The sequence below is a fragment of the Chrysemys picta genome, chromosome 8, assembly GCF_011386835.1.
Source record: "Chrysemys picta bellii isolate R12L10 chromosome 8, ASM1138683v2, whole genome shotgun sequence".
Classification (NCBI taxonomy): Eukaryota; Metazoa; Chordata; order Testudines; family Emydidae; genus Chrysemys; species Chrysemys picta.
This window is the reverse complement of record NC_088798.1, coordinates 88,785,486-88,807,634: the sequence shown is the minus strand read 5'-3', so window position 1 is coordinate 88,807,634 and position 22,149 is coordinate 88,785,486. Positions and strand designations below refer to the sequence as shown.

The 22,149-nt window shown below is 49.2% G+C and overlaps 1 protein-coding gene across 5 annotated transcripts in view; it reads left to right on the top strand.

Moving 5' to 3' along the window:
* The window catches only part of PPARGC1B (PPARG coactivator 1 beta), a 110,081-nt gene that overhangs the window by 4,221 nt on the left and 83,711 nt on the right, over positions 1-22,149 (top strand). The gene's annotated exons all lie outside the window — the stretch shown is intronic.

Below are 22,149 nucleotides of genomic sequence, written 5' to 3'. Positions count from 1 at the left end.
TGGGTGCATAAGCACTTTGAGGTCCTCAGTTGAAAAGCATATAGCAAGTTAATTATTATTGTTAATCATTAAGCAGTTTGCTCTTCTCCTCTAGATCAGTGCGTAACTCCAGCTATTTCTCATAGCTCAAACCCATGTTCGACTTCTTGTGTGCTCTTCTTCTCAGTCTTGCTCAATAGCTGTTTATCAAAGCTTTTTGTCTTCAGGCCTGGAGTAATTAGGCCAAGCCAAAGATGACCCTTCTTTGCACCTGTGTCAAGCATACCTTTTGTTGGACTGCATGCAGGTATGTTCCCTTGTAGTGTGTGTCAGTGAAAAGAGGTGGGAAGAAGGGTCTGAGAATAGTAGCCATGTACAAGTCTAGAGGAGTGTTGCAATTATTACTGAATCTGAGTTTATCGAAGAGCAGACTGATCCATCCAAAGCAGAATACAGACATTTTGGTGAGGTGGCCGCTGCTCGGAGTTGCAGCAACAGCTTATGTCACAGCGCTGATTGTGAAAAATCCAGAGTACAGCTTGCTGCTGAATTTGTTATTTTCAGTGATGAGATACTAACTGCTAGGAGCAGAGACGGAGAATTCTCACTGGCAGCTCGGGTGGGCATGCTGGAGACTGGTCTCTTTTCAGAACCTATGCGCAGATCAGCCCATTTTCAAGCCTTGCATTTCTGGCAGTTTGCCCCTGTGTTTACTATCCATAGTAGGAATCCACTGGTTGCATCCTGATGTGGGTTTGGGGTTTTGTCTGTGTTGTACCAGCACATTCCTTTCCTTGTTTCATCCTGTGATTCAAAGGCATCTGCCCCACAGGTGAATAATTAAGGTCTTAACCTGCTGTTTCTAGTAAAGGGAGCTTCTATCCCACATCATAGGTGCTGGAACTAGGAGTGCTGGGGGTGCTGCCACACCCTCAAGTTTGAAGTGGTTTCCATTATATACAGGGTTTACGGTTTGGTTCAATGGTTCTCATCAGCACCCCCACTATAAAAATTGTTCCAGCACGCCTGCCCACATTAAACTTTCCAGTGTCAAAAGCCTCTTTATAGTAAGAAATTCTACTTTCTCTAGGCTCTCGTTCGACAACCTGACAGGGTGTAAAAATGCACTGACACCCATTCCCCCCCCCCCCCCCAATATCTCCCCACTCTCCCGGCTGATTTCCAAAAGAACCTCTTCTTCGTCCCCTTAAGGAGACTGGCTTTAAACCACTGAGCCTCAAACCTGACGTTGCTGTGTTGTTGAGTTGCATGATAGCACTGTAAAGCATGGTCTCTGCCATGCACATGTTCCCCTTTCCTTGGCCCAATGGGTGACTCCTGCTATTTGGAGCTATTTGGAGGGTTAGGCTGCAAGCGAGTTTCTGTGCTTTTTATGTGACTGTTCTACTGTCTAGCAGACATCCAGCTTTTGTGTTCCTCACAATGGAAGACGCTGAGGTTTCATACATTGCCCTTTGGTTTCCTTCAGTTAAATTAGGGATTGGCCCAAGAGCATTCTGTCCTGTGGCAGTTTGGCATTCGTGTTCCAGGCTAGCAGAGACAGAAGCAGGGAAGGAGCATTCCATGACACTTAACGGTGACCTTCTTCTGGCCAACACACAGACTAGGATTAATGAGCTCACCAGTGAGCAGGATTCACCCCACCTTGGCTGGAGGGAGGGTGGCTCTGACATGAGGGCGAAATGGGGAAATTGCAGAAGACCCTGATCTTCAGCAGGACCTCTAGAGTGTATTCTTTCTGCTTCACTCAGTAAACCAGAATAGATGCTCATTCGGCTTTCCCCTCTGCTCTGGACGAGTCCTCAATGAACGTAAAGAACTGAAACTAACTCAGAGTCCCATGGTTCTTCGGAAAGCAAGGGGCAGAGTGCAGGAGCTCTGATGGGAGTGTTTGTGTGCAAAGTGCCACTGAGGTGAAACTTGTATTTTCACCACCGTACCACTTTCAGGTTGTGAATTTAGTGCTAGATTGATAGCCCTGGAGGCCGAATCCCGCTGTTCATCACAGAGCAGGTACAGCAGCAGGGCACACATACCCTGGAAGAACTGCCATTAGGGTTGAGACCATAGCTCGGGCAGTTCTTGGCTTCTCTGTGAGACTGCCAACCAAGGAGCCAGATGTGATGAGATATGGCTGCCTGTCTACAGAAATCCACCAGACTCCTTTCATTTGTTCCACAGAACAAGCCTCTGTTGGTAAATGCTTTTGGTCAGAGGAATCCACTTTTCAGCTTCCGCTTCCATGGCATAGCTGCGCTCCATGGCAACACTGTAAGGCTTATGTTTCTCGTGATGGTTTGGCAGAATAAAATGATTTAACAGAGAGATGGCTTCTAAACCCTGCGAACTGCAGATTGATCAGTGAGCCAGCCTTGGAGCTGGCTTTTTGAACAGCATAGCTGTCTATGGCACACAACCCTGGCAACACAACACATTTCTCCTTGGCCACAGAGTACTCAATGGAACGTGTGATGCCTGTTCCACAGGGTTGTGTTTTGGATGGTGCGCTGCTGCTGGGATTGGGGAGAAGGTCCCTAAAATGGTGTCTGGTGAACCAGGTTCTGTGGTCTCAGCAACCATATCGCATTATAGTCACCACACTTTTCCTTGCAAGTTTAAATGAATAGGAAGGACATTCCCCATCTCCTCGCCCAGGCTGCATGCTAGACAAATACCAGGTTGTAGAGACTTAGAAGAGAGAGAGATTTTTAAAAAATTGCTGAAGTTGTAGTGATAAAGAGAACTGACAGGCTAAAGTTAGAGGGCCAAATTATCAACTGGTGTATATTGGCCTAGTTTCATTGAAGTTGTGCCCTTAGCACCACCTGCGGATGTGACGCCAGACATTTCCTGAGCTTGTTACGATGTACTGGTAGGCTGGTTTGCTTTTCCACATTTCTCTCAGCCTGGACTATGAAAGGACACAAATTACTATTTGTTTATTGTTTGTGTTGCGGTAGCATCCAGGATGTGGCAGGCATTTTACGCACGTACTCCCACCCCTATATCTATATCATCTTGTCCTGCAAGTGCTTATGGTCTTGTCGGCTCAGCTCTTGCTCCTTGTCCATTTCACTTTGGGGCTCTCATGCGCCAGGTTACAATGATTTTAAAAACAGCAGCTTATTTACCTTAGGGTTGAAAAAGGGAAATCAAACCTTGCAAACATTCCTGTTGGCCTTAGTTTCTGTAGAAGCTAAACAGGGTCAGGGCTTCCCCCCAACTCCCCTGTGCTTGCTTCAGAATACCAGCATGTATGCAAGCAGCTGTGGGAGCATGAACTGGTATGCTGGGTGGACTGTCACCTTCCACTGTGGCTAGCACTTGGTTAACGTTTAGCCTGGCTCCTGGGTGGTAGTGCTAGGGTGCGGCTTGGCAGTGGTTCATTTATCCTCTCCCTGTTCTTTCCCCCTTGCCCCAAGACGGGGCAGAAGTTTGCCGTTAACCCCTCTTTTGTGCTTTCCACCTTCAAAATGCTTTGGCATTATAACCCAAGTGGCAGATCACTGCTTTGTGTGTGTGTGGGGGGGGTGGCAAGTCCACGTCTGAGGTATGGAGCGAATGAAGGAGCAGTAAGAGACAGGGACTGCTGGCGCATCTCAGCAGCTCTTTGTATCCCTTTCTGTGTCTCCGGATTCCCCTCCCAGGCAGTGAGAGCCAGAATCTTTCCCAGCCTTGGGAAGGGAAGCTAGAGTGGTTGAACATGACGCAAATTTCCCTTCACACGTTGTGGTACAAGAGGCCCCTTGCTATTGCTGTATGGAGCAGCAGAGAGGTAGAGGAGTCCCAGATGGCTGTGACTTCTCATCTCCCATCATAATGTAAGTGGGAGAGACTCTGGGGCATTGGGAACACTGATGTGATGCTTCCCCTGTGTTCCTCCTGGGACCCAAGGACACATTCTTTACACAGCTGTTTTCCTTTGCTGCTGAGGGGAGCAATAAAAGGCAGCTTAGGATGAAAGCAGTGCCTCCAGCTCTTGCAATAAAATCATTGTGTGGAATTATATTTTGATTAGACGGACTTGCTAAATTCTCTCTCTGTCTTGCTCCTAAGCTGTGAACGTGCTCCCAGCAGCAGTACTGAGCATGTTGGAAGAAAAAGCCCCATTCTGGTGAGACAGCCCTTGCTGGTCAGACAGCTCAGTTCTTGTTTCAGTTTGTGGAGTTCATTGCTGCTGCAGCTTCCACATTTGTTATTCAGAAAGAGCTGCAAGTAACCTATTCATCCCAGGCAGGGTGGCCAGGCATTCACCAGGCTAAGAGCCACCTTCACCTCCCCTGAGGAGAGCCCAAGTTTCCCTGCAGTTCAAGGGCAAGGAAATCCTGAAGCTGACAGGACTCTCCAGGGGACTAGAATATCCCTCGCCAAGCCGCAGGATCCTGTGTGTATGAAGCTGGTGTGGTCAGAGCAGTGTGCAGAGGAACACCATTGCTGAGATACATGCACACACCAGGAAGCCTATCACCATCTAATCAGATTTCTTTTCAATCCCTGTATGGTGGAGTTTGCAAGTTGTCTGAGCATAACCTCCTGCTGCCCTGAGTCTGGGCCTGTTTCTGCTTTCACTTCTGGCGTAAATGAGGCATAACTCCACTAAAGTCAATGGAGCTACACGGGTTAAGTGAGCTCAGGATCAGACCCTCCGTGAGTTGCTGTTGGGAAGAGGAAGTGTTGCTTGCTGTCGTTGCAGCTGGGCGGTTTTTTCAACCTAGTTGAGTGCTTGGTGGTAGAAATTAGCTGTCATGTTTGCATTATGAAAGTGAAAATGTAGCACTGAAATGTTGCAATAGATGTTGCAGAGGCAGGATGCCACAGTGAGTGCGCTTTTTGCATGCACGGGAGAGAATATCCAGGCCAGTATAATTGTCCATTACTGAACCGGCTGGATTGATTTAGAGCAAACAGTGACTATGATTTCATCTAGCGTGGTTGTTACGTATACAGTAAGGTAACAGTAATAATCAGGCTATGTGGTATCCAACCCCCATGACGCCCACTGAAGGCAAGTGCTGAGGAAGCCTGGGTTTTACTACATCTCAGAAAGATAGTGCTTCTCCTAGGATCAAGAAAGAGCATTTCAAGATGGACCCTGTAAACTCAGTAGGCTGCCTCTTTATTGAAGACAGCACTGCAATTTGCTCCATGTTATGCAAAGGAGATGTGGTCCTTTGGCTTTGGGCAAGTTGCCAGTGGAACCCTAACTTGGGCAATGTGAGCGTCCTAAGTACATGCATCGGCAAAGCACTGGAAAATGTGCCATCTCCTTAAGGCAATGCTGTTATCCTTCAACTAGGAAACCCACTACTGAGAGCAACATCTTTAGCCCTGGTTAATCATTTCAGTCTCAGTGCCCTGGCTGGCCATCCTGGTGCCCATCACCACTTCCTCAGGGGACTCTCAGGCCACATCCACAGCAGGGAAGAGGGATTGCATACTGACTTGTGCTCTACCAGCTGACGGAGCCCTTTCCTGCTGCATGAATGCTCTTCACCAGGCATCCAGTGAGGCTTCGGTGAACTTTGTTCCAGTCTGTTCTCCCTGTTCTCTGAATTCTTGGGACTTGAACAGGCTGGACACTAACAGGCTGGGTTCTCCTTGTTTAAAGAGGGTGGATGTGACTTTCATAATCCTTTGCTTTTAAGCTGATTAAGCTTTGCATTGAATTTCCTGTTAAATTTACTTTAAAAATGTATTGGCCACTCATGAACCATTGGCCCCCTTGAAACTATAGCTAGTTAGCTGCCTTCCTTTCCTAACCATCCTAGAGCTGACTAAGGGACCGCTCTAACAATTCCTTCCGATGGAGCTTTGTGTCATGCAAGAGGGATATGATCAAGTGGCCTACAGTTCAAATTAGGCCCAACATCTAGATCAGGGATCGGCAACCTTTGGCACGCGGCCCGCCAGGGTAAGCCCCCTGGCGGGCTGGGCCGGTTTGTTTACCTGCCGCGTCCATAGTTTCAGCCGATCGCAACTCCCACTCTCCGTGGTTCGTCGCTACAGGCCAATGGGGGCTGTGAGAAGCGGCGCAGGCCGAGGGATCAATATCACCCTGACCTAGAGGAATCTTATCTAGGACTCAGTGGGGAGTTCAGCCAGCATGGCGTTCTGTCCTCAAACTGCCAGTCTTGTGATTTGCTCTCTGTCTACGAGGTCCTAGACCAGGGGTCGGCAACCTTTCAGAAGTGGTGTGCCGAGTCTTCATTTATTCATTTTAATTTAAAGGTTTCGCGTGCCGGTAATACATTTTAATGTTTTTTAGAAGGTCTCTCTCTCTCTATAAGTCTATATATAATATAACTAAATACTGTTGTATGTAAAGTAAACAAGGTTTTCAAAATGTTTAAAAAGCTTCATTTAAAATTAAATTAAAATGCTGATCTTAAGCTGCCGGCTTGCTCAGCCGGCTGCCAGCCTGGGGTTCCGTTCACCTAGGCCGGCAGCGGGCTGAGCGGGGCCTGCGGCCAGAACCCTAGCTGGCAAGGGGCCGGCAGCCAGAACCCCAGGTTGTCAGTGGGCTGAGCGGGGCCGGCGGCTGGGATCCCAGCTGGCAAGGGGCCGGCACCCAGAACCCCGGGCCAGCACCCAGAATCCCAGACCAGCAGCGGGCTGAGTGGTGTCGGGGGCCGGGACCCCAGATCGGCGGCAGGCTGAGCAGGGCCGGCACCCCAAACCAGCAGCGGGCCGAGCGGCTCAGCCTGCTGCCAGTCTGGGGTTCCATCCGCTAGCTCCTGCCAGCCAGCGTCCCGGCTGCCGGCCCCGCTCAGCCCACTGCTGGTCTGGGGTTCTGGCTGCCGGCCCCTTGCCAGCTGGGGTCCCAGCTGCTGGCCCCGCTCAGCCCGCTGGCAACCTGGTGCTCGGGGTGGGGGGTGGGGATGTGGGGGGTGCAAGAGTCAGGGCATGGGGTGTGAGGGGGCTGGGTATGTGTGGGGAGTGCAGGAGTCAGGGCAGGGGGTATGGGGAGTGCAGGAGTCAGGGCAGGGGTGTGTGGGGGAGGCAGGGTATATGTGGAGGGTGCAGGAGTCAGGGCAGAGGGCTGGGGCATGTGAGGGGATGCAGGAGTCAGGGCATGGGGTGTGGGGGGGCTGGGTATGTGTGGAGGGTGCAGGAGTCAGGGATGGGGTCGTGGGGGGGATGCAGGGAGCTGGGGTCAAGGGGGGTGCAGGGGTCAGGGCAGAGGTCTGGGGGTGTGTGAGGGGGTGCAGGAGTCAGGGCATAGGGTGTGAGGGGGCTGGGTATGTGTGGAGGGTGCAGGAATCAGGGATGGGGTTGTGGGGGGGATGCAGGGGGCTGGGGTGCAAGAGGGGTTCAGGGGTCAGGGCAGAGGGCTGGGATCGGGGGGTGCTCCCAGCCCCCTGCCCCCTGAGCGGCTCACGGCAGGGGGCCAGAGGGATATGCCCCGCTCCTACCCCCTTCCCCGTGCCTCTTCTCCGCCTCCTTACCGGTCTGAGCAGTGAGGGCGCTGGGGCTGCTCTTCTCCCCCCCCCCCTTACAAGGGCCATTGGCGGCAGGGAGAGAGAGGAGGCGGGGCTCGACGCAGCACGCTGGGGGAAGAGGCGGGGGAGGGGGAAGCTTGGCTGCTGGCAGAGCCTGCCCTACAGCAGCAGCTGCCAGGACCAAGCTTGCTTCTGCCCCCTGCCCCCACCAGAGAGAGCGGTAGGCGGGGGGTGGAGAAGAGCGGGCTGGGTCGGGCGGGATTTTTAATGGCACACTGCTGCCTGCCGGGGTCCGTCTCAGCCTGCTGCCGGGGTTCGGCAGCGGGCTGAGCAGGACCCCGGCAGGCAGCAGCGTGCCATTAAAAATCAGCACGCATGCCATAGGTTGCCGACCTCTGTCCTAGACTGAAACCCACTAAACTCAGAAGACGGCATGTCTAGTTTAGAACAAATGATTGGGAGCTTGGAGGCCTGGATCCTGTTCCCCGCTCTGCTACTAGCTTGCTGTGATCAAATGGAAGGTCATCTGAAACCACCATGTTATAATATATGCATGTATTTACTTTTGTGGAGGATACTATTGGCCACACTTTCAAAAGAGCCCATATTCCCCATTGGCACCTAAATGTGATGGGAAGATGTTCAGAGGTACTCAGCATCCAGAATCGGAGTACTGAGCTCTTTTGAAAATCATAGGAACACAGAATCATAATCCTGGGACTGGAAGGGACCTCGAGAGGTCATCTAGTCTGGTCCCCTGAACTCATGGCAGGACTAAATATTGTCTAGACCATCCCTGACAGGTGTTTGTCTAACCTGCTCTTAAAAATCTCCAATGATGGAGACTCCACAACCTCCCTAGGCCATTTATTCCAGTGCTTAACCACCCTGACAGTTAAAAAGCTTTTCTTAATGTCCAACCTAAACCTCCCTTGCTGCAATTTAAGCCCATTGCTTCTTGTCCGATCCTCCGAGGTTAAGGAGAACAATTTCTCCCACCTCCTTGTAACAACCTTTTATGTACTTGAAAACTGTTATCATGTCCCCTCTCAGTCATCTTTTCTCCAAACGAAACAAATCCAATTTTTTCAATCTTCCCTCATAGGTCATATTTTCTACAACTTTTAATAATTTTTGTTGCTCTTCTCTGGGCTTTCTTGTATTTGTCCACATCTTTCCTGAAATGTGGCGCCCAGCACTGGACACAATACTCCAGAGGCCTAATCAGCGTGGAGTAGAGCAGAAGAATGCCTTCTTGTGTCTTGGTTTCAACAATCCTGCTAATACATCCCAGAATGATGTTTGCTTTTTTTGCAACAGTGTTACACTGTTGACTCATATTTAGCTTGTGATCCACTATGACCCCCAGATCCCTTTCTGCAGTACTCTTTCCTAAGCAGTCATTTCCCATTTTGTATGTGTGCAACTGATGGTTCCTTCCTAAGTGGAGTATTTTGCATTTGTCCTTATTGATTTTCATCCTATTAACGTCACACCATTTCGTCTAGATCATTTTGAATTATAATCCTATCCTCCAAAGCACTTGCAACCCCTCCCAGCTAGGTATCGTCCGCAAACTTTATAAGTGTACTCTCTATGCCTTTATTTAAATCATTGATGAAGATATTGAACGGAACTGGACCCAGAGCTGATCCCTGTGGGAACCCCACTCGTTATGTCCTTCCAGCATGACTGTGAACCACTGATAACTGGGAATGGTTTTCCAACCAGTTATGCACCCACCTTATAGTAGCTCCATCTAGGTTGTATTTCCCTCGTTTGTTTCAATAGATCATGCGAGACAGTATCAGAAGCCTTATTAAAGTCAAGATATACCACATCTACTCCTTCCCCACTATCTAAAAGGCTTGTTACCCTGTCAGAGAAAGCTATTATGTTGGTTTGACACGATTTGTTCTTGAGAAATCCATGCTGACTGTTATTTATCAGCTTATTATCTTCTAGGTATTTGCAAATTGATTGTATAATTATTTGCTCCATTATCTTTCCAGATACTGAAGTTAAGCTGGCTAGTCTGTAATTTCTGGGCAGTTTGTTGGAGATGTGTAAAGAGGAGCTGGGCTCTTTTGAAAAATTGGGTCCTATGTTGTTTCCATGCTTTGGGATTATTCTCATTGCTATTACAGCAACAACCAGCATCCTAAGTGGGGGCAGCGGATAAAAAACTGCCTTAAAGGTGAATTGCAGATTTATTTTTCAAATATCTAAATATAATTTGAGGCAAGAGTGCAAGTTTGGCCAACTGTTTTATTAATATTTCTGTATGTCAGAGGGGATGCAATAATCATATTCAGAAATACACAAGGCAAAACTGTGCTGTAGGACTGAATAACTTCACTTCCCTGCACTTCTGAAAGTTCTGTGCTTCAGCAGGGCTCTAATGGGAACTGTGGCTGTGACATCTCAGGATGATGAATTCCAGGGCATCAGAGCGAAGCCAGCAGGCGTGACATTTGGGGGTGGAAAGGGAAACAATAGTGAAGGCGAATGCCCTTTGTTGCCCTGGTATTTGTGGCACTGAGCACATTAAAAATACATTTAGCTCATTTAATGAAAAAATGTGCAGTTTGCCCTTTAAGACTATGGGATGGAAAGAGTTTTGACGCGTGTGATTTCTATTAGTCAGAGATGGCTTCATAACATCTTGTTTGTGGCCATTGCTTTACTGCACCACTTGGCTGAATTAGTTGAGTGGCCAGTGGAAAGAACTGGAATCCACTGTGAGAAATATAGATAGGCAGGTCTATGGGAGCATCTGGAGTTCCAGTCCTACCCAGTTCCTTGAGTCTCGGTCACGCCGTCTGGAGGGAGAGCGTAAAACTGGACGCAGCCTACGAGCTAAACTTTCCTGAGGAAATAGATTGAACTCTGGTCTCTTCTGCCAGCTGGGCCATTAGGGTGGCCTGCAAACTCCATTCTTATTTCAGGTTAACAAGTCTATATGCACCCCACATGCAGCTCCTGAGACACATATTTGGGCCAAATTCTGCCCTCATTTCCGGATGCACATGGAAAGCTCCTGTGGTCTTCAGTGGGAGCAACAAACAAGAACCCGAGCGCAGGATTTGGCTCCATATGTAGGTCAGTGTTGTGCAAATTGCACTGTGATATGCAGTTTCTCTCTTACATTATCTGGGGATTCTGCTATAGCAACATGCAGATGTAAAATCCTTTTGAAGTGTGAACCAAATGTCAGTGGAAAGCTAACTCCCCATAGATGTGTAGTGTGGTCCCCGATTTAACCTGTGATCTCTCTGATCTGATTTAAGACTAGGCTGGGCATCATGATTATATGGTCTGACCCTTCCTCTGGTGGGCTCCTCCATTTGTGTATATCTGTGTTGCTGTCCTAAGAACATTGGATCTGATGAACACTGTGTGCTGCAGGAGTCTCTGTACCCATCTATTTATAACTGTATAGACAGAGACACCCACACATGCCCCCTCCTTTTCAGAGCTGATATTCAAACCCAGACATCCCTGTCTTAGGCTCTGTCGCTCAGCTGAGCTGTTTGAAGTGCTAACTGATCTGACTTGTGATCCAGTCTCTGACTGGAACATGCATAGGATGTGGCTGCTGTATCTTTTCCACAGGGATGTGGAAGGTCCCTCAGCTACTTGACTTGTTATGCTCAGTGAATTTCTTATTGTTTCCTTTTCAAGGCATGCCTTACTAAAGGAAAAAATATGCCCAGAATTCTGCTGCTGGATGGCTTGCCGACCCTCAGAGGAGCTGAAGTGCATACATGGCATTGCCCACAGCACATGCTTCCCGAGCACTGGGCTTCTGCCGTTTGTATCCAGACTCATTGTTTTTCATCGCAAGCAAATGATTTACATTAGACATTCCCATGTTTAGTTTTTGGAGTCAGCAGTGCCAGTTAGCCCTATGTCTCTGGACCCAGGAATGGTTCTGACAGCTGCTGTCATGCATGTGTGTGTACTGAATGGCTGAAGGCTTAGAGAGAATACTGATCTGAAGTTCCACCATGGGAAAGGCTGCCTGTGCTGCTTTCACTCAATCTCCGGGCACCAACCCATTCCCAGTGGACCAGGAATGAAGAGCTGCTGTGCCAGTGAGCTTCCTGCCTGTTGAATCCACTGTCCGAGGGAGAGGCCTACCCAGAGCATGAGTTTTGGAGTCAGTGTGATGCCCCATATAGTCAGCTTGTGTTGTGACTTGGTCTAAAGAGTACGTGTGTGGCAGATATGCCATACGCCATATAAAAGTGCAGTGTATTACCTTTTGTTTAGATCCACATCTCTGCTTGTGTGCGCGCTCCTTTAGCAATGCAAGATATGGACTGTAATAGACATCGGCCAAGGCTCTGCTGTCTTCTCCACTACCTACCTGTCCATCTGTTTGTCTGTCTTGGCACAGAGGCAGAGAAAGCAACGACTGCAATGCATTAAATGAGGTATTGTGCTGTAGTGTCGGGATCCGTCATGCGTGTAATGTAATAAATAGGTTCATAAGCCTTTTACGAAGTCTATTTCCACTCTTGAATCCAGGATTTAATGCATGGCTGCTTAGAGAGGCTGAGGATTTCAGAGGTCAGCAGGGCTAATTGCAATGCTGTAGTAAAAGGGAAGACTGCAGAATACTGCACATGCAAGAAAACCACTCCGGCAAAAGGACTTAATGAAGGGTACTAACTGGCTGCGTGATCTTCCAAACAAACAGGCACAAGTACATAGTGTTTCCAGTGTTTTGGGAAAACAGTGGAGAGGGTTGTATGGGAGAGAAGGGGCCTGTCGAAATTGCCGCTCAGCTGGGTTCAGGTGACTTTGCAGGCTCTGTGGGGGCCTGTGCCAATTTCCTGAGTCATGTGCTGAGAGCGGAATGTAGTGCATTTGATTTCCCCTGTCCTCCGGCACACATGTCTCTGAATATCAATTGGATACAGCATTGCTGGGATTCTTGACCTTAGGTTTCCAGGAGAACCTGAATGCCTCCTAAGGAGCTCTTCAGTGGCTGATGATGGCAAAAATCAGGGTCTCATGGAAGCTCCCTATACCCAGAAACATGCAGGGACCTTCTGCTCCACTTAGCCACGTACCCCACATCCTTTTTTCTGGAAAAGGTGCTGGTTTGGTAGCCCTAGAAACCAAAGGCCTGCATTTATCTAGGGAGGAGGATCAGCCTGGGCTATGTAGGTGCCTCATGAATGTCCCTCAGCCCAACCTAGATGGGCTTCTCTAGATTTGCAATGGCCCTTCCAGTTCTTAGGCTTCCTGCGGAGCCTGTCTGCATAAAGGCCAGTTAGTGCCAGGCATGAAGTGAACTCCTATGTGAGTGCTCAGACACCATGGTGCAGAATAGGGAACTAGACAGAGAGACACTAGGAACTGAACTGAAACCCACTGACTCATTGCTCAGATATCATCATCATTGTTGTTATCTAGACAGGGACGACAGTGTTCTGGGTGACATGGTCTCTGCCTTGAGGAGCTCATTGTTTAAGCGGGCATCACACAAATGCAGGAACGAGGTGGATGAGCAGTGCCATGAACCAAGCGTCTGATTAGCTCCATGGTGTTGTCCATGGGGGCACTGCCATGGCTTTCCTGAGAATTGGGCTGGGGACATGCGGCTTGTTGGAAGAGGAACTGGCCGGAGTTTTTACACAGAACTGTGTGAAGCCCTGGAAGAGCCTTAAATCCTTGGTGATAGGGTGTGGCTGTGCCTGGTGTGGAGCAGTAGAGCCATGTGACTATGCTGTTTCTACTTAGGGGCCCTTCCCGGAGGGCCTTGGGGCAGGGCAGAAAGATGTTCCTCCCCCAGCAGGGGCATGGTGCTCACCTTGTTCAACAAAGAAGCAGAGCTGCCATTGAGTATGTTAATTTACTCTAGATGGTGCCCAGACTTTGCCACATCGCCGACTCGCCAGGAGTTGGTGGGCTGAACCTCGTCAGCATAAATTGGAACAAATGGTAGCCACTCTCAGACTCACTAAGGAGGTATGGTCCATGGGTGCGGCAAGTCCCAGCGTGCAGTGCAGCAAGGCTGTTTGGAGTGTTGCATGCTGGGGGATCACCTATGCAGCCTACACTTTGGCACCTCCCTTCGTTAGAGAGTAGTTGAGGTAGGGGGACTTGCGCAGCGGGGTCCCTCACTCGCAAGGGAGTTGCCTGCCAGCAGAGCTGTCAGAGCATCCTCACTCTTTCTGAGAGTTTTATCCATCTGAGCAGTTCCCAGTGGAAGGTAACTGATGGCAGTAGGTAGCTCCGTGGAGCTAGCTTAGCATGTGGCCAAGTGAGCGCAGCCTTCGGTCAGTTCCATCACTTCCCTTCAGGATGAAGGATAACACCAGCTCCTTTCAGTTACTTTCCTTGCCGATCCTGTCATCTCCATCCCGAGCAGGAGCAGTGATGTAGTCATGGTAACCAACAGGGTTGCAGTCTCATTGTGCAGCTCCTGTGCATGATAGACCAGTAATCTAGAAATATTGTAGTGGAGAACTGCTCGCTGGTGGAGAGCTGATCAGAACCCTCCACCAGTTACAGTGATCAGCCATTTGTTACTGGGGAAGCAGCCTTGTCTAGTGGTTCTACTGGAAATTAGGGTTCTTGGGTTCCACTCCCATCTTTGTCCATGACTTGGTGTGTAGCCTTGGGCAAGTCATTTCATCCTCCTGTGCCTCAGTGTCCCCATCTATGTCACAAGGATAATGCACAGATTCATAGACTAGATCAGGGATTGGCAACCTTTGGCCCGCGGCCCGCCTGGGTAAGCACCCTGGTGGACCGGGCCGGTTTGTTAATCTGCCGCGTCCAATGGGGGCTGTGGGAAGCAGCACGGGCTGAGGAATGTGCTGGAGGGATTGGCCTGGAGCGGCGAACCGCGGCCAGTGGGAGTCGCGATCGGCCAAACCTGCAGACGCAGCAGGTAAACAAACCGGCCTGGCCCGCCAGGGTGCTTATCCTGGCGGGCCGCATACCAAAGGTTGCCAATCCCTGCACTAGATTATAATGCCAGAAGGGACCATTCTGACAATCTAACCTGACCTCCTATATAACACTGGCCATTGAACTGCCCTGAATTAATTTCTGCTTAAACTAGAACAGATCTTTTAGAAAAACATCCAATCTGATCTAAAAATTGCCGGTGATGGAGAATCCACCACAACCCTTGGTAAATTGTTCCAATGGTTAATTACCCTCACTTAAAAATGTGTGCCTTATTTCCTCATTTCCAGTCTGAATTTGTCTAGCTTCAACTTCCAGTAATGACGTCAGTACCAGTTCCAATTAGTTGAAACAATAGTAAAGAATAAAATTGTCAGACACATAGAAGAACATAAATTGTTGGGCAAAAGTCAACATGGTTTCTGTAAAGGGAAATCATGTCTTACTAATCTATTAACGTTCTTCAAAGGGGTCAAAAACATGTGGACAAGGGGGATCCAGTGGACATAGTGTACTTAGATTTCCAGAAAGCCTTAGACAAGGTCCCTCACCAAAGGCTCTTACATAAATTAAGTTGTCATGGGGTAAGAGGGAAGATCCTTTCATGGATTGAGAACTGGTTAAAAGACAGGGAACAAAAGGTAGGAATAAATGGTAAATTTTCAGAATGGAGAGGGGTAACCTAGTGGTGTTCCCCAAGGGTCAGTCCTAGGATCAGTCCTATTCAACTTATTCATAAATGATCTGGAGAAAGGGGTAAACAGTGAGATGGCAAAGTTTGCAGACGATACTAAACTGCTCAAGATAGTTGAGACCAAAGCAGACTGTGAAGAACTTCAAAAAGATCTCACAAAACTAAGTGATTGGGCAACAAAATGGCAAATGAAATTTAATGTGGATAAATGTAAAGTAATGCACATTGGAAAAAAATAACCCCAACTATACATAGAATATGATGGGGGCTAATTTAGCTACAACTAATCAGGAAAGAGATCTTGGAGTCATCGTGGATACTTCTCTGAAGATGTCCACGCAGTGTACAGCAGCAGTCAAAAAAGCAAACAGGATGTTAGGAATCATTTAAAAAAGGGATAGAGAATAAGACAGAGAATATCTTATTGCCCTTATATAAATCCATGGTACGCCCACGTCTTGAATACTGCGTACAGATGTGGTCTCCTTATCTCAAAAAAGATATACTGGCATTAGAAAAGGTTCAGAGAAGGGCAACTAAAATGATTAGGGGTTTAGAACAGGTCCCATATGAGAAGAGATTAAAGAGGCTAGGACTTTTCAGCTTGGAAAAGAGGATATGATAGAGGTATATAAAATCATGAGTGGTGTGGAGAAAGTGAATAAGGAAAAGTTATTTACTTGTTCCCATAATATAAGAACTAGGGCCCACCAAATGAAATTAATGGGCAGCAGGTTTAAAACAAATAAAAGGAAGTAGTTCTTCACACAGCGCACAGTCAACCTGTGGAACTCCTTGCCTGAGGAGGGTGTGAAGGCTAGGACTATAACAGGGTTTAAAAGAGATCTAGATAAATTCATGAAGGTTAAGTCCATTAATGGCTATTAGCCAGGATGGGTAAGGAATGGTGTCCCTAACCTCTGTTTGTCAGATGGTGGAGATGGATGGCAGGAGAGAGATCACTTGATGATTACCTTTTAGGTTCACTCCCTCTGGGGCACCTGGCATTGGCCGCTATTGGTAGATAGGATACTGGGCTGGATGGACCTTTGGTCTGACCCAGTACGGCCATTCTTATGTTCTTATGTTGACACTTAACCCTACCTACCCACAGAGAACTGTAGTGAGGCCTGATCTATTAGCATTTGCCAAGTATTGCGAGATCCTCATAGAAAGCTGCTATAGAAATGCAAAGTATTACTATTAATAGAGTCCTTTTGCAAAGTTATCTTTAGCAACCCTGTTCCCACCTTCATTCATAAGAGCAGTGAGACAGGCCTGATTCTTCTGTCTTACATTGGTGTAAATCCGGAGTAACTCCACTGAAGTCAATGGCATTTGCATTGGTGTGGGTGGGATCTTCCCTCCCATCCCGTTCGCCAGAGAGAGTTCACACTTCAGTCTCTTGCCAGCATATTTTGGTGCTTAAATAAAAGTTCTGACAAATCTTCTTTCCCTGGAGTGGGAACAGACTGGTTTTTTTTCTGGTTGTTTTACCTACTGATCATTAACCTCTTGACTCTCTTTGAGCTCCCCTCCCTTCCCCTTTCCTCTGGTCCCATGCCACCTCTGCTCTGGCTCAGACCTAGCCAAGGAGAAACTGCCAAGGACTTCCTCCTCTGAGTGTCTCTGAGGAAGTCCAGCATGTAAGCTTGATCAAAGGAAGGAGCAGTGTCTGAGCTGCTGAGAAAGATCTGGCAGATTTGATTGGCTGGGCTTCTCCATCTTTATTTCAATGGGTCTGTGATGTTAGGGTTCAGACCATGGCCGGCCCTTCCCCAGACTGTCTACCTTGAGGACCCCCACTTTAGGACAGCCATAGCATAGGCTGTGGATGCCTACAACATGGCTTGGGGGTAGCACTTAGCATCTCCACTGGCTGCACTTCCATTGTAGAGGTGAAGGTGATTGCAGTACGCTCCCTTGTATGTACATGGCCCCTAAATTACTGCTGCAGTTCTCAGCTGGGCAAAGTCTCAGTGCCCCTTCTTGCTTGACTCTGCAGTGAGATCAAAAGAACTGGTGAGGCAATGAAGCTGACCCACAGAGAACATGCCAATTCCCACTCCCACAGCTCAGTAGAACTAGTGCCAGATTTTATAAGCCCCAGCAGACTGAGAGGATACAGCAGGAGGAGGAGGAAGGAGGGGGGCACAGGGAGAAACTTACTGAATGGGAAGAGCTGTATGTCCCCGGAGAAGAGTGAACTCTGTGGATAGAACCTTTTTTCAGTTCATAAGCGGCTTCTCAGTCACACAGGGTCGCAGCCTCTCCCTGGAATTCTCTTAGCAGCTTAATAATTGTTTTGATCTTGCTTTCCTTTTGTATTTTAAGCATGATATCGTGGGTCAACTGAGCATGGGCTGCACCTTAATGGGTGTGTATTGGCAGCTGTGCATGCACCAGTGTGTGTGTGCATCAGTCGCTGATTTTGAGTTATCAGATCATACTGACAAATTCTGAGCTGTGATGTCTGCTTGTGTTTCCGCCTGTTTGGAACGTCAGTCGGTCAGCTGGTTTTAAGAAATGGCAGTGCGTGTTGCACTCTCGCTATGTATAGGCACAGGGACACACACAACAGACATTCAGGGTGACCAGTTTTCAAACATGGAGGCCTCAATAGAACCCCCGTGTGATGGATTTGGACACTCACACCAGCCCTCCACCCCAGAGGTGGATGCTCCAGTGGCAATGCTGATTTGTAAAATTCTCAGGGTGAATATTGGGAAATCCCATTTGCGTGCAGAGCCGTGTAAATGAATTGAAGGAATGCATGCGGTGCAGGCTTGTTTCCTCCTGTCCATTCCTGGCCAGGCCTCTCCCCACCCTGCCCCCACTCATGTACTGGCCCTTCCAGCCACATGACGGACAGGAGTGTTGCATGTGCCTGTCACATGTACTGAACAATAGTCTGATTTGATGCCTCGTCATTTTCATGATCATGTGGTAGAAATGGCACAGGCAGGTGGTTGGATGGTGCCCGATTCTGGGTAGGTGGATCTGATGTAACAGCACCTCCTGCTACAGGGAGTGGGACAAGAGGTGATTGGAGCATGTGACATTCCTTATCCCTTTGGCCCCATGGACACATAGTGTGCTGCCATCCTCATCCCCCTCCGTTTCTTGGTTCTGACCTATGCCTCTAAGGTGGGTGCATGTTAGCAGCAGTACAAGCTTTTTAAGGTGGTAGAGGAGGTTCTGGCAGCCAGGGCAGAGGGCTGAGTGCTTACCTTAGAGGGGCACCTCCTTGAGGATACCTCTTCTTCCAATTCCCCCCTTTCCTACAGAAGTCAAGTGTCTTCCAGCTTCCCCTCCGAACACCATTTATTCTCCTTTCTCCAGCAGTGTTTCCTTCCCCTAATTAAAAACTGAACTGGGGGCTTTTCTTCCCCTGTGGCTGCTGGCATTTGAAGAGAACATAAGAACGGCCATATTGGGTCAGACCAAAGGTCCATCTAGCCCAGTATCCTGTCTTCCAACAATGGCCAATGCCAGGTGCCCTAGAGGGAATGAACAGAACAGGTCATCATCAAGTAATCCATTCCCTGTCGCTCATTCCCAGCCTCTGGCAAAAGAGACCTCATTGCACACAGCAGTTCAAAAACCCCACTGGAAAGGTGGGAGTTGTGGGTATGTGCAATGGGTTGTGTATCCCAGACCCACCGTCAGCATCCCAGACTTCCCTGCAGGCCACTTTCCTCCAAGGGGCCACCCACCTGTAGCTTCTAACACTGAGAGTTGCATTTGCATGTGGAGGTGCTTGTACATCTGTGTGTGTGTCTTTGTGAGTCCCAGTAGGGGTGTGCAGTAGGGATGTAAATGCCATTTAAAAAGTTAACTGTTTAAATGATTAAAAATATTTCGTTTAAACGGTTAACCTTTGAAGTGGCTGGGGCCGGGGTTGCTCTGGCTGGGCCCATGCTGGCCGGACGGCACTACTCCGGCCGGGCGACGTGGCTGGGCTCGCTCCGGCCGGGCAGTGCTATTCTGGTCACTCTGGCTGGGCGCTACAGCTGGGCCCGCTCCGTCCGGCGCAGGACCACTGGAGCCGGCCAGCCCAGGGGTTAACTGTTAAAGTGGTTAGCTGGTAAGACTGTGCTTACCGGTTAACATTCTACATCCTTAGTGTTCATGGAGGTGTGTATATGTTTGCATGTGGGGTGTGTTTGTGAGCCTGTTTGGAGGGGTGCGTGAATGTGTTATTGCTTTGCTAGTTGTAGTTTGCAGCCTAATATACTGGATGGCTCAGGGAACTCTCTCTTCCAAGACTGAATGTGCTGCGTGCTTTCCCTCCCACAGAGCTATGCAGCTGCCCTGCCATCCTGTTAGATTTTTAGTCCAGCCTGACAAGCCCTTGCTTTGGCTTCCCGATGAGGGTAGCCCAGGCAGATAACCTGACAGGGACTGAAGCCTCCAGGGTTTGCCCTAGATCCAAGCAAGATGCATGGAGTGGAGCACTGGGGCGCACCCAGGCAGTCAGGTGAGGAAGGGCAGTGGAATCGGGTCTCGGAGCAAAGGGCAGACTCTACGTGGGAAGAGCAGAGAACCTGGAGAAGATGTGAATTGTACTCCCCCAGAGCCCACCATATACCTCTTCCCATTTCGGCCTGCAGTTGCATGTACTGACTGTGTTGGGATACACCCTCCCCATCCCTGTGGGAGATGACAGCTCCATCAGTTATACACTCAGCTTTGGCCGTGCAATGCTCACGTCTTACACTGAGGTGAGATGCCCCAAGCCCCAGTGGTGGGAAGGGCCTTTAGCTAATATCCCTGTTGTGGAAGGAAAGCACAATTTGGCCGTGGTGTGGAGGCCTTGGACACAGAACCTATGGGATGAACCCAGGGCGTTGTTCCAAGGCAGCATGCGGGTGAGGCAGAGACCACGGTGCTATCCCCACACAAGGTTGGATGCCAGGAGAGCGTAACTACGATAAGCTGATTGCTGGAGGTTCCCTGTGAAGAGAAGCTGGAGTGCTAGGGGTGGGAGGGAGGGAACCAGAGTCTGGATGTGGTGCTGTAAGCAGAGTCCTCCTCTGGGGATGGGAACCTCACAGAGATGCTGTTGCTAGGATGGGAAGGCTCCTGGCGTCCTCTCTCTAAGGCTCTGTCTGACTGACTGTCTCTGTCACTCATAAAGCTCCCAGGTTGGTACAGAGCCAGCAGCAATGTGGATTCGCTTTGAGGTTGCCGATGCATTAGCACTCAGTGCGGTGTCTCAGCTGCCTTGGGGTTAAACTGTCTTCAGTCTTGCCACCTCCTCTCAAACTCTCCAAGAAGGTTACTCTGGCTCCCAAGAATGGGGCCATGAAACTGATAGTATAGGAGGAATCCAGGGCTAGGTAGCTGGTTACGGTGCCTGCAGCTCTCCTATTCATATGAGAAGTGTGTGTATATGTGTGTGTGTGGGGGGCAAAGGACAGGGGGACCAGTACACTAAGCTCTGTCCTGGCTGTGTGGAGACCGGCCACCTTTCACACAGGTTCTGTGTGTGTAATTAAATGCACCGCTGCCATCATTTTCTTGAACATACTGTAATACACAGAACATCCTCCACTGCCCATTTGCAGGGCAAGGATTTCCTTAGAAGTGATGCAGCAGACGTTGTCCCCGCTCTGCTCTCCATGCCTTTGTTGAATGCTGGAGCCGTTCCTCTGGCATTTCCACAGCACGGAGTCTTGCCCGCTGTTGGGGAGGTCGGATGTATCTCAGTCCCCCTGTTAATTAAGGCACCTCATTTGTCTCTGCGTCACCCTCTTTCAGCCTTAGTTGTGAGTTCTCTGGCTATTGCGCTCAAACCCTTGCATGCTGCGCTGTCTCAAGGGCACAGCCCAAGGAAGGGCAGCAGCCCAGACTGGTGGCACCCAGGGGTCGGATTCCCACCGGGGAGGATACATTACAAAGATGAGGACTACAGAGTAATTGGAGACGGAAGAGTGGCCTGTAATCTAAAAGCTGAGATGGAGCCAATCCATGGGGCTCGTGTTTACCTGGGTCATAGAGAGACAGAAATAAGAGCAACAATACACTGATACGTGTAACCCTGCGAACACTAGAGACAAATCTGTCCTCCCCACCTTCCCACTCCCCAGCTGTTGCTCCCTCTCCCAAGCAGAATGGACCCTTCCAGTCTCCGTCCACCTTGCTGGATCAGTCCCCCGGTCACTTCATTGTCAGCAGGGGCTGTGCTCCTTTCCCACCGGCTGCTGGCTCAGCCTCCCCAGCTCTATACCAGTAGCTTCCTGTCTCTGCCTCCCATTGGTTCCCAGCCTGAGGGGAAGGTTGGGAGTCGCAGGGAGATGTGCAGAGAAGGGGAGTCCTGTTGGGAGGATAGGCCTTTGGAAACTGCCAGCCTCTTGGTGACATACACCTGGAAGTTAACCGTTTTCCTAGGTTAAAAGAGGGTGTAAGGAATTGGCTCTAGAACTTACTTTCACAGGACATTTGAGGCTAATAGTTTAGTGAGGTTCAAAAAAAGGTTAGAAACACGTCTGGATAAGAACAGCCCTGGCAATGACACTAGCTAGGCTGAAGGACACAAGGACTGTCCATTCTCATGCTTCATGCTGCTGGTTGCCAGCTTTGGCCCAGAAGGAATACCCCCCTGGCAGAGTATTGCACATTTAGACATATAACGTGAGGAGGAGTGTGTTACACTTCCAGCTCTGTAGTATTCAGTCTTGGCCGCTATCGGACAGACATCAGTTTTAGAAGGACCATTGGTCTGTGCTGGTGTGGACTTGATGGACCATTGTCCTGCTTCTTCATTGCAGGAGATGGGGTACTGGACTGGATGGGCCATTGGCCTGCTCTGCTAAGGCAAGTGTAAGTGGAAGGAGATGGGATACAGTAGTGGACAAGGCACTGGGTGGCTCTAATACATACTGGATGGAAAGTTGATCTGCTCTGGTTTGGCAGGAGATAGAAAGGGCGATTGGGCTTCTCCCACTTCCTATGTTCCTAACCTAGGTCGCCCCACTGACATCATTAGACCCTATTTTGATATATGTTGACCTACAATCGAACCAGTGACCTTCTAAGATACCGAAAGGAGATGGTCCAGATCTGTTTGAAAGCTGGGATATT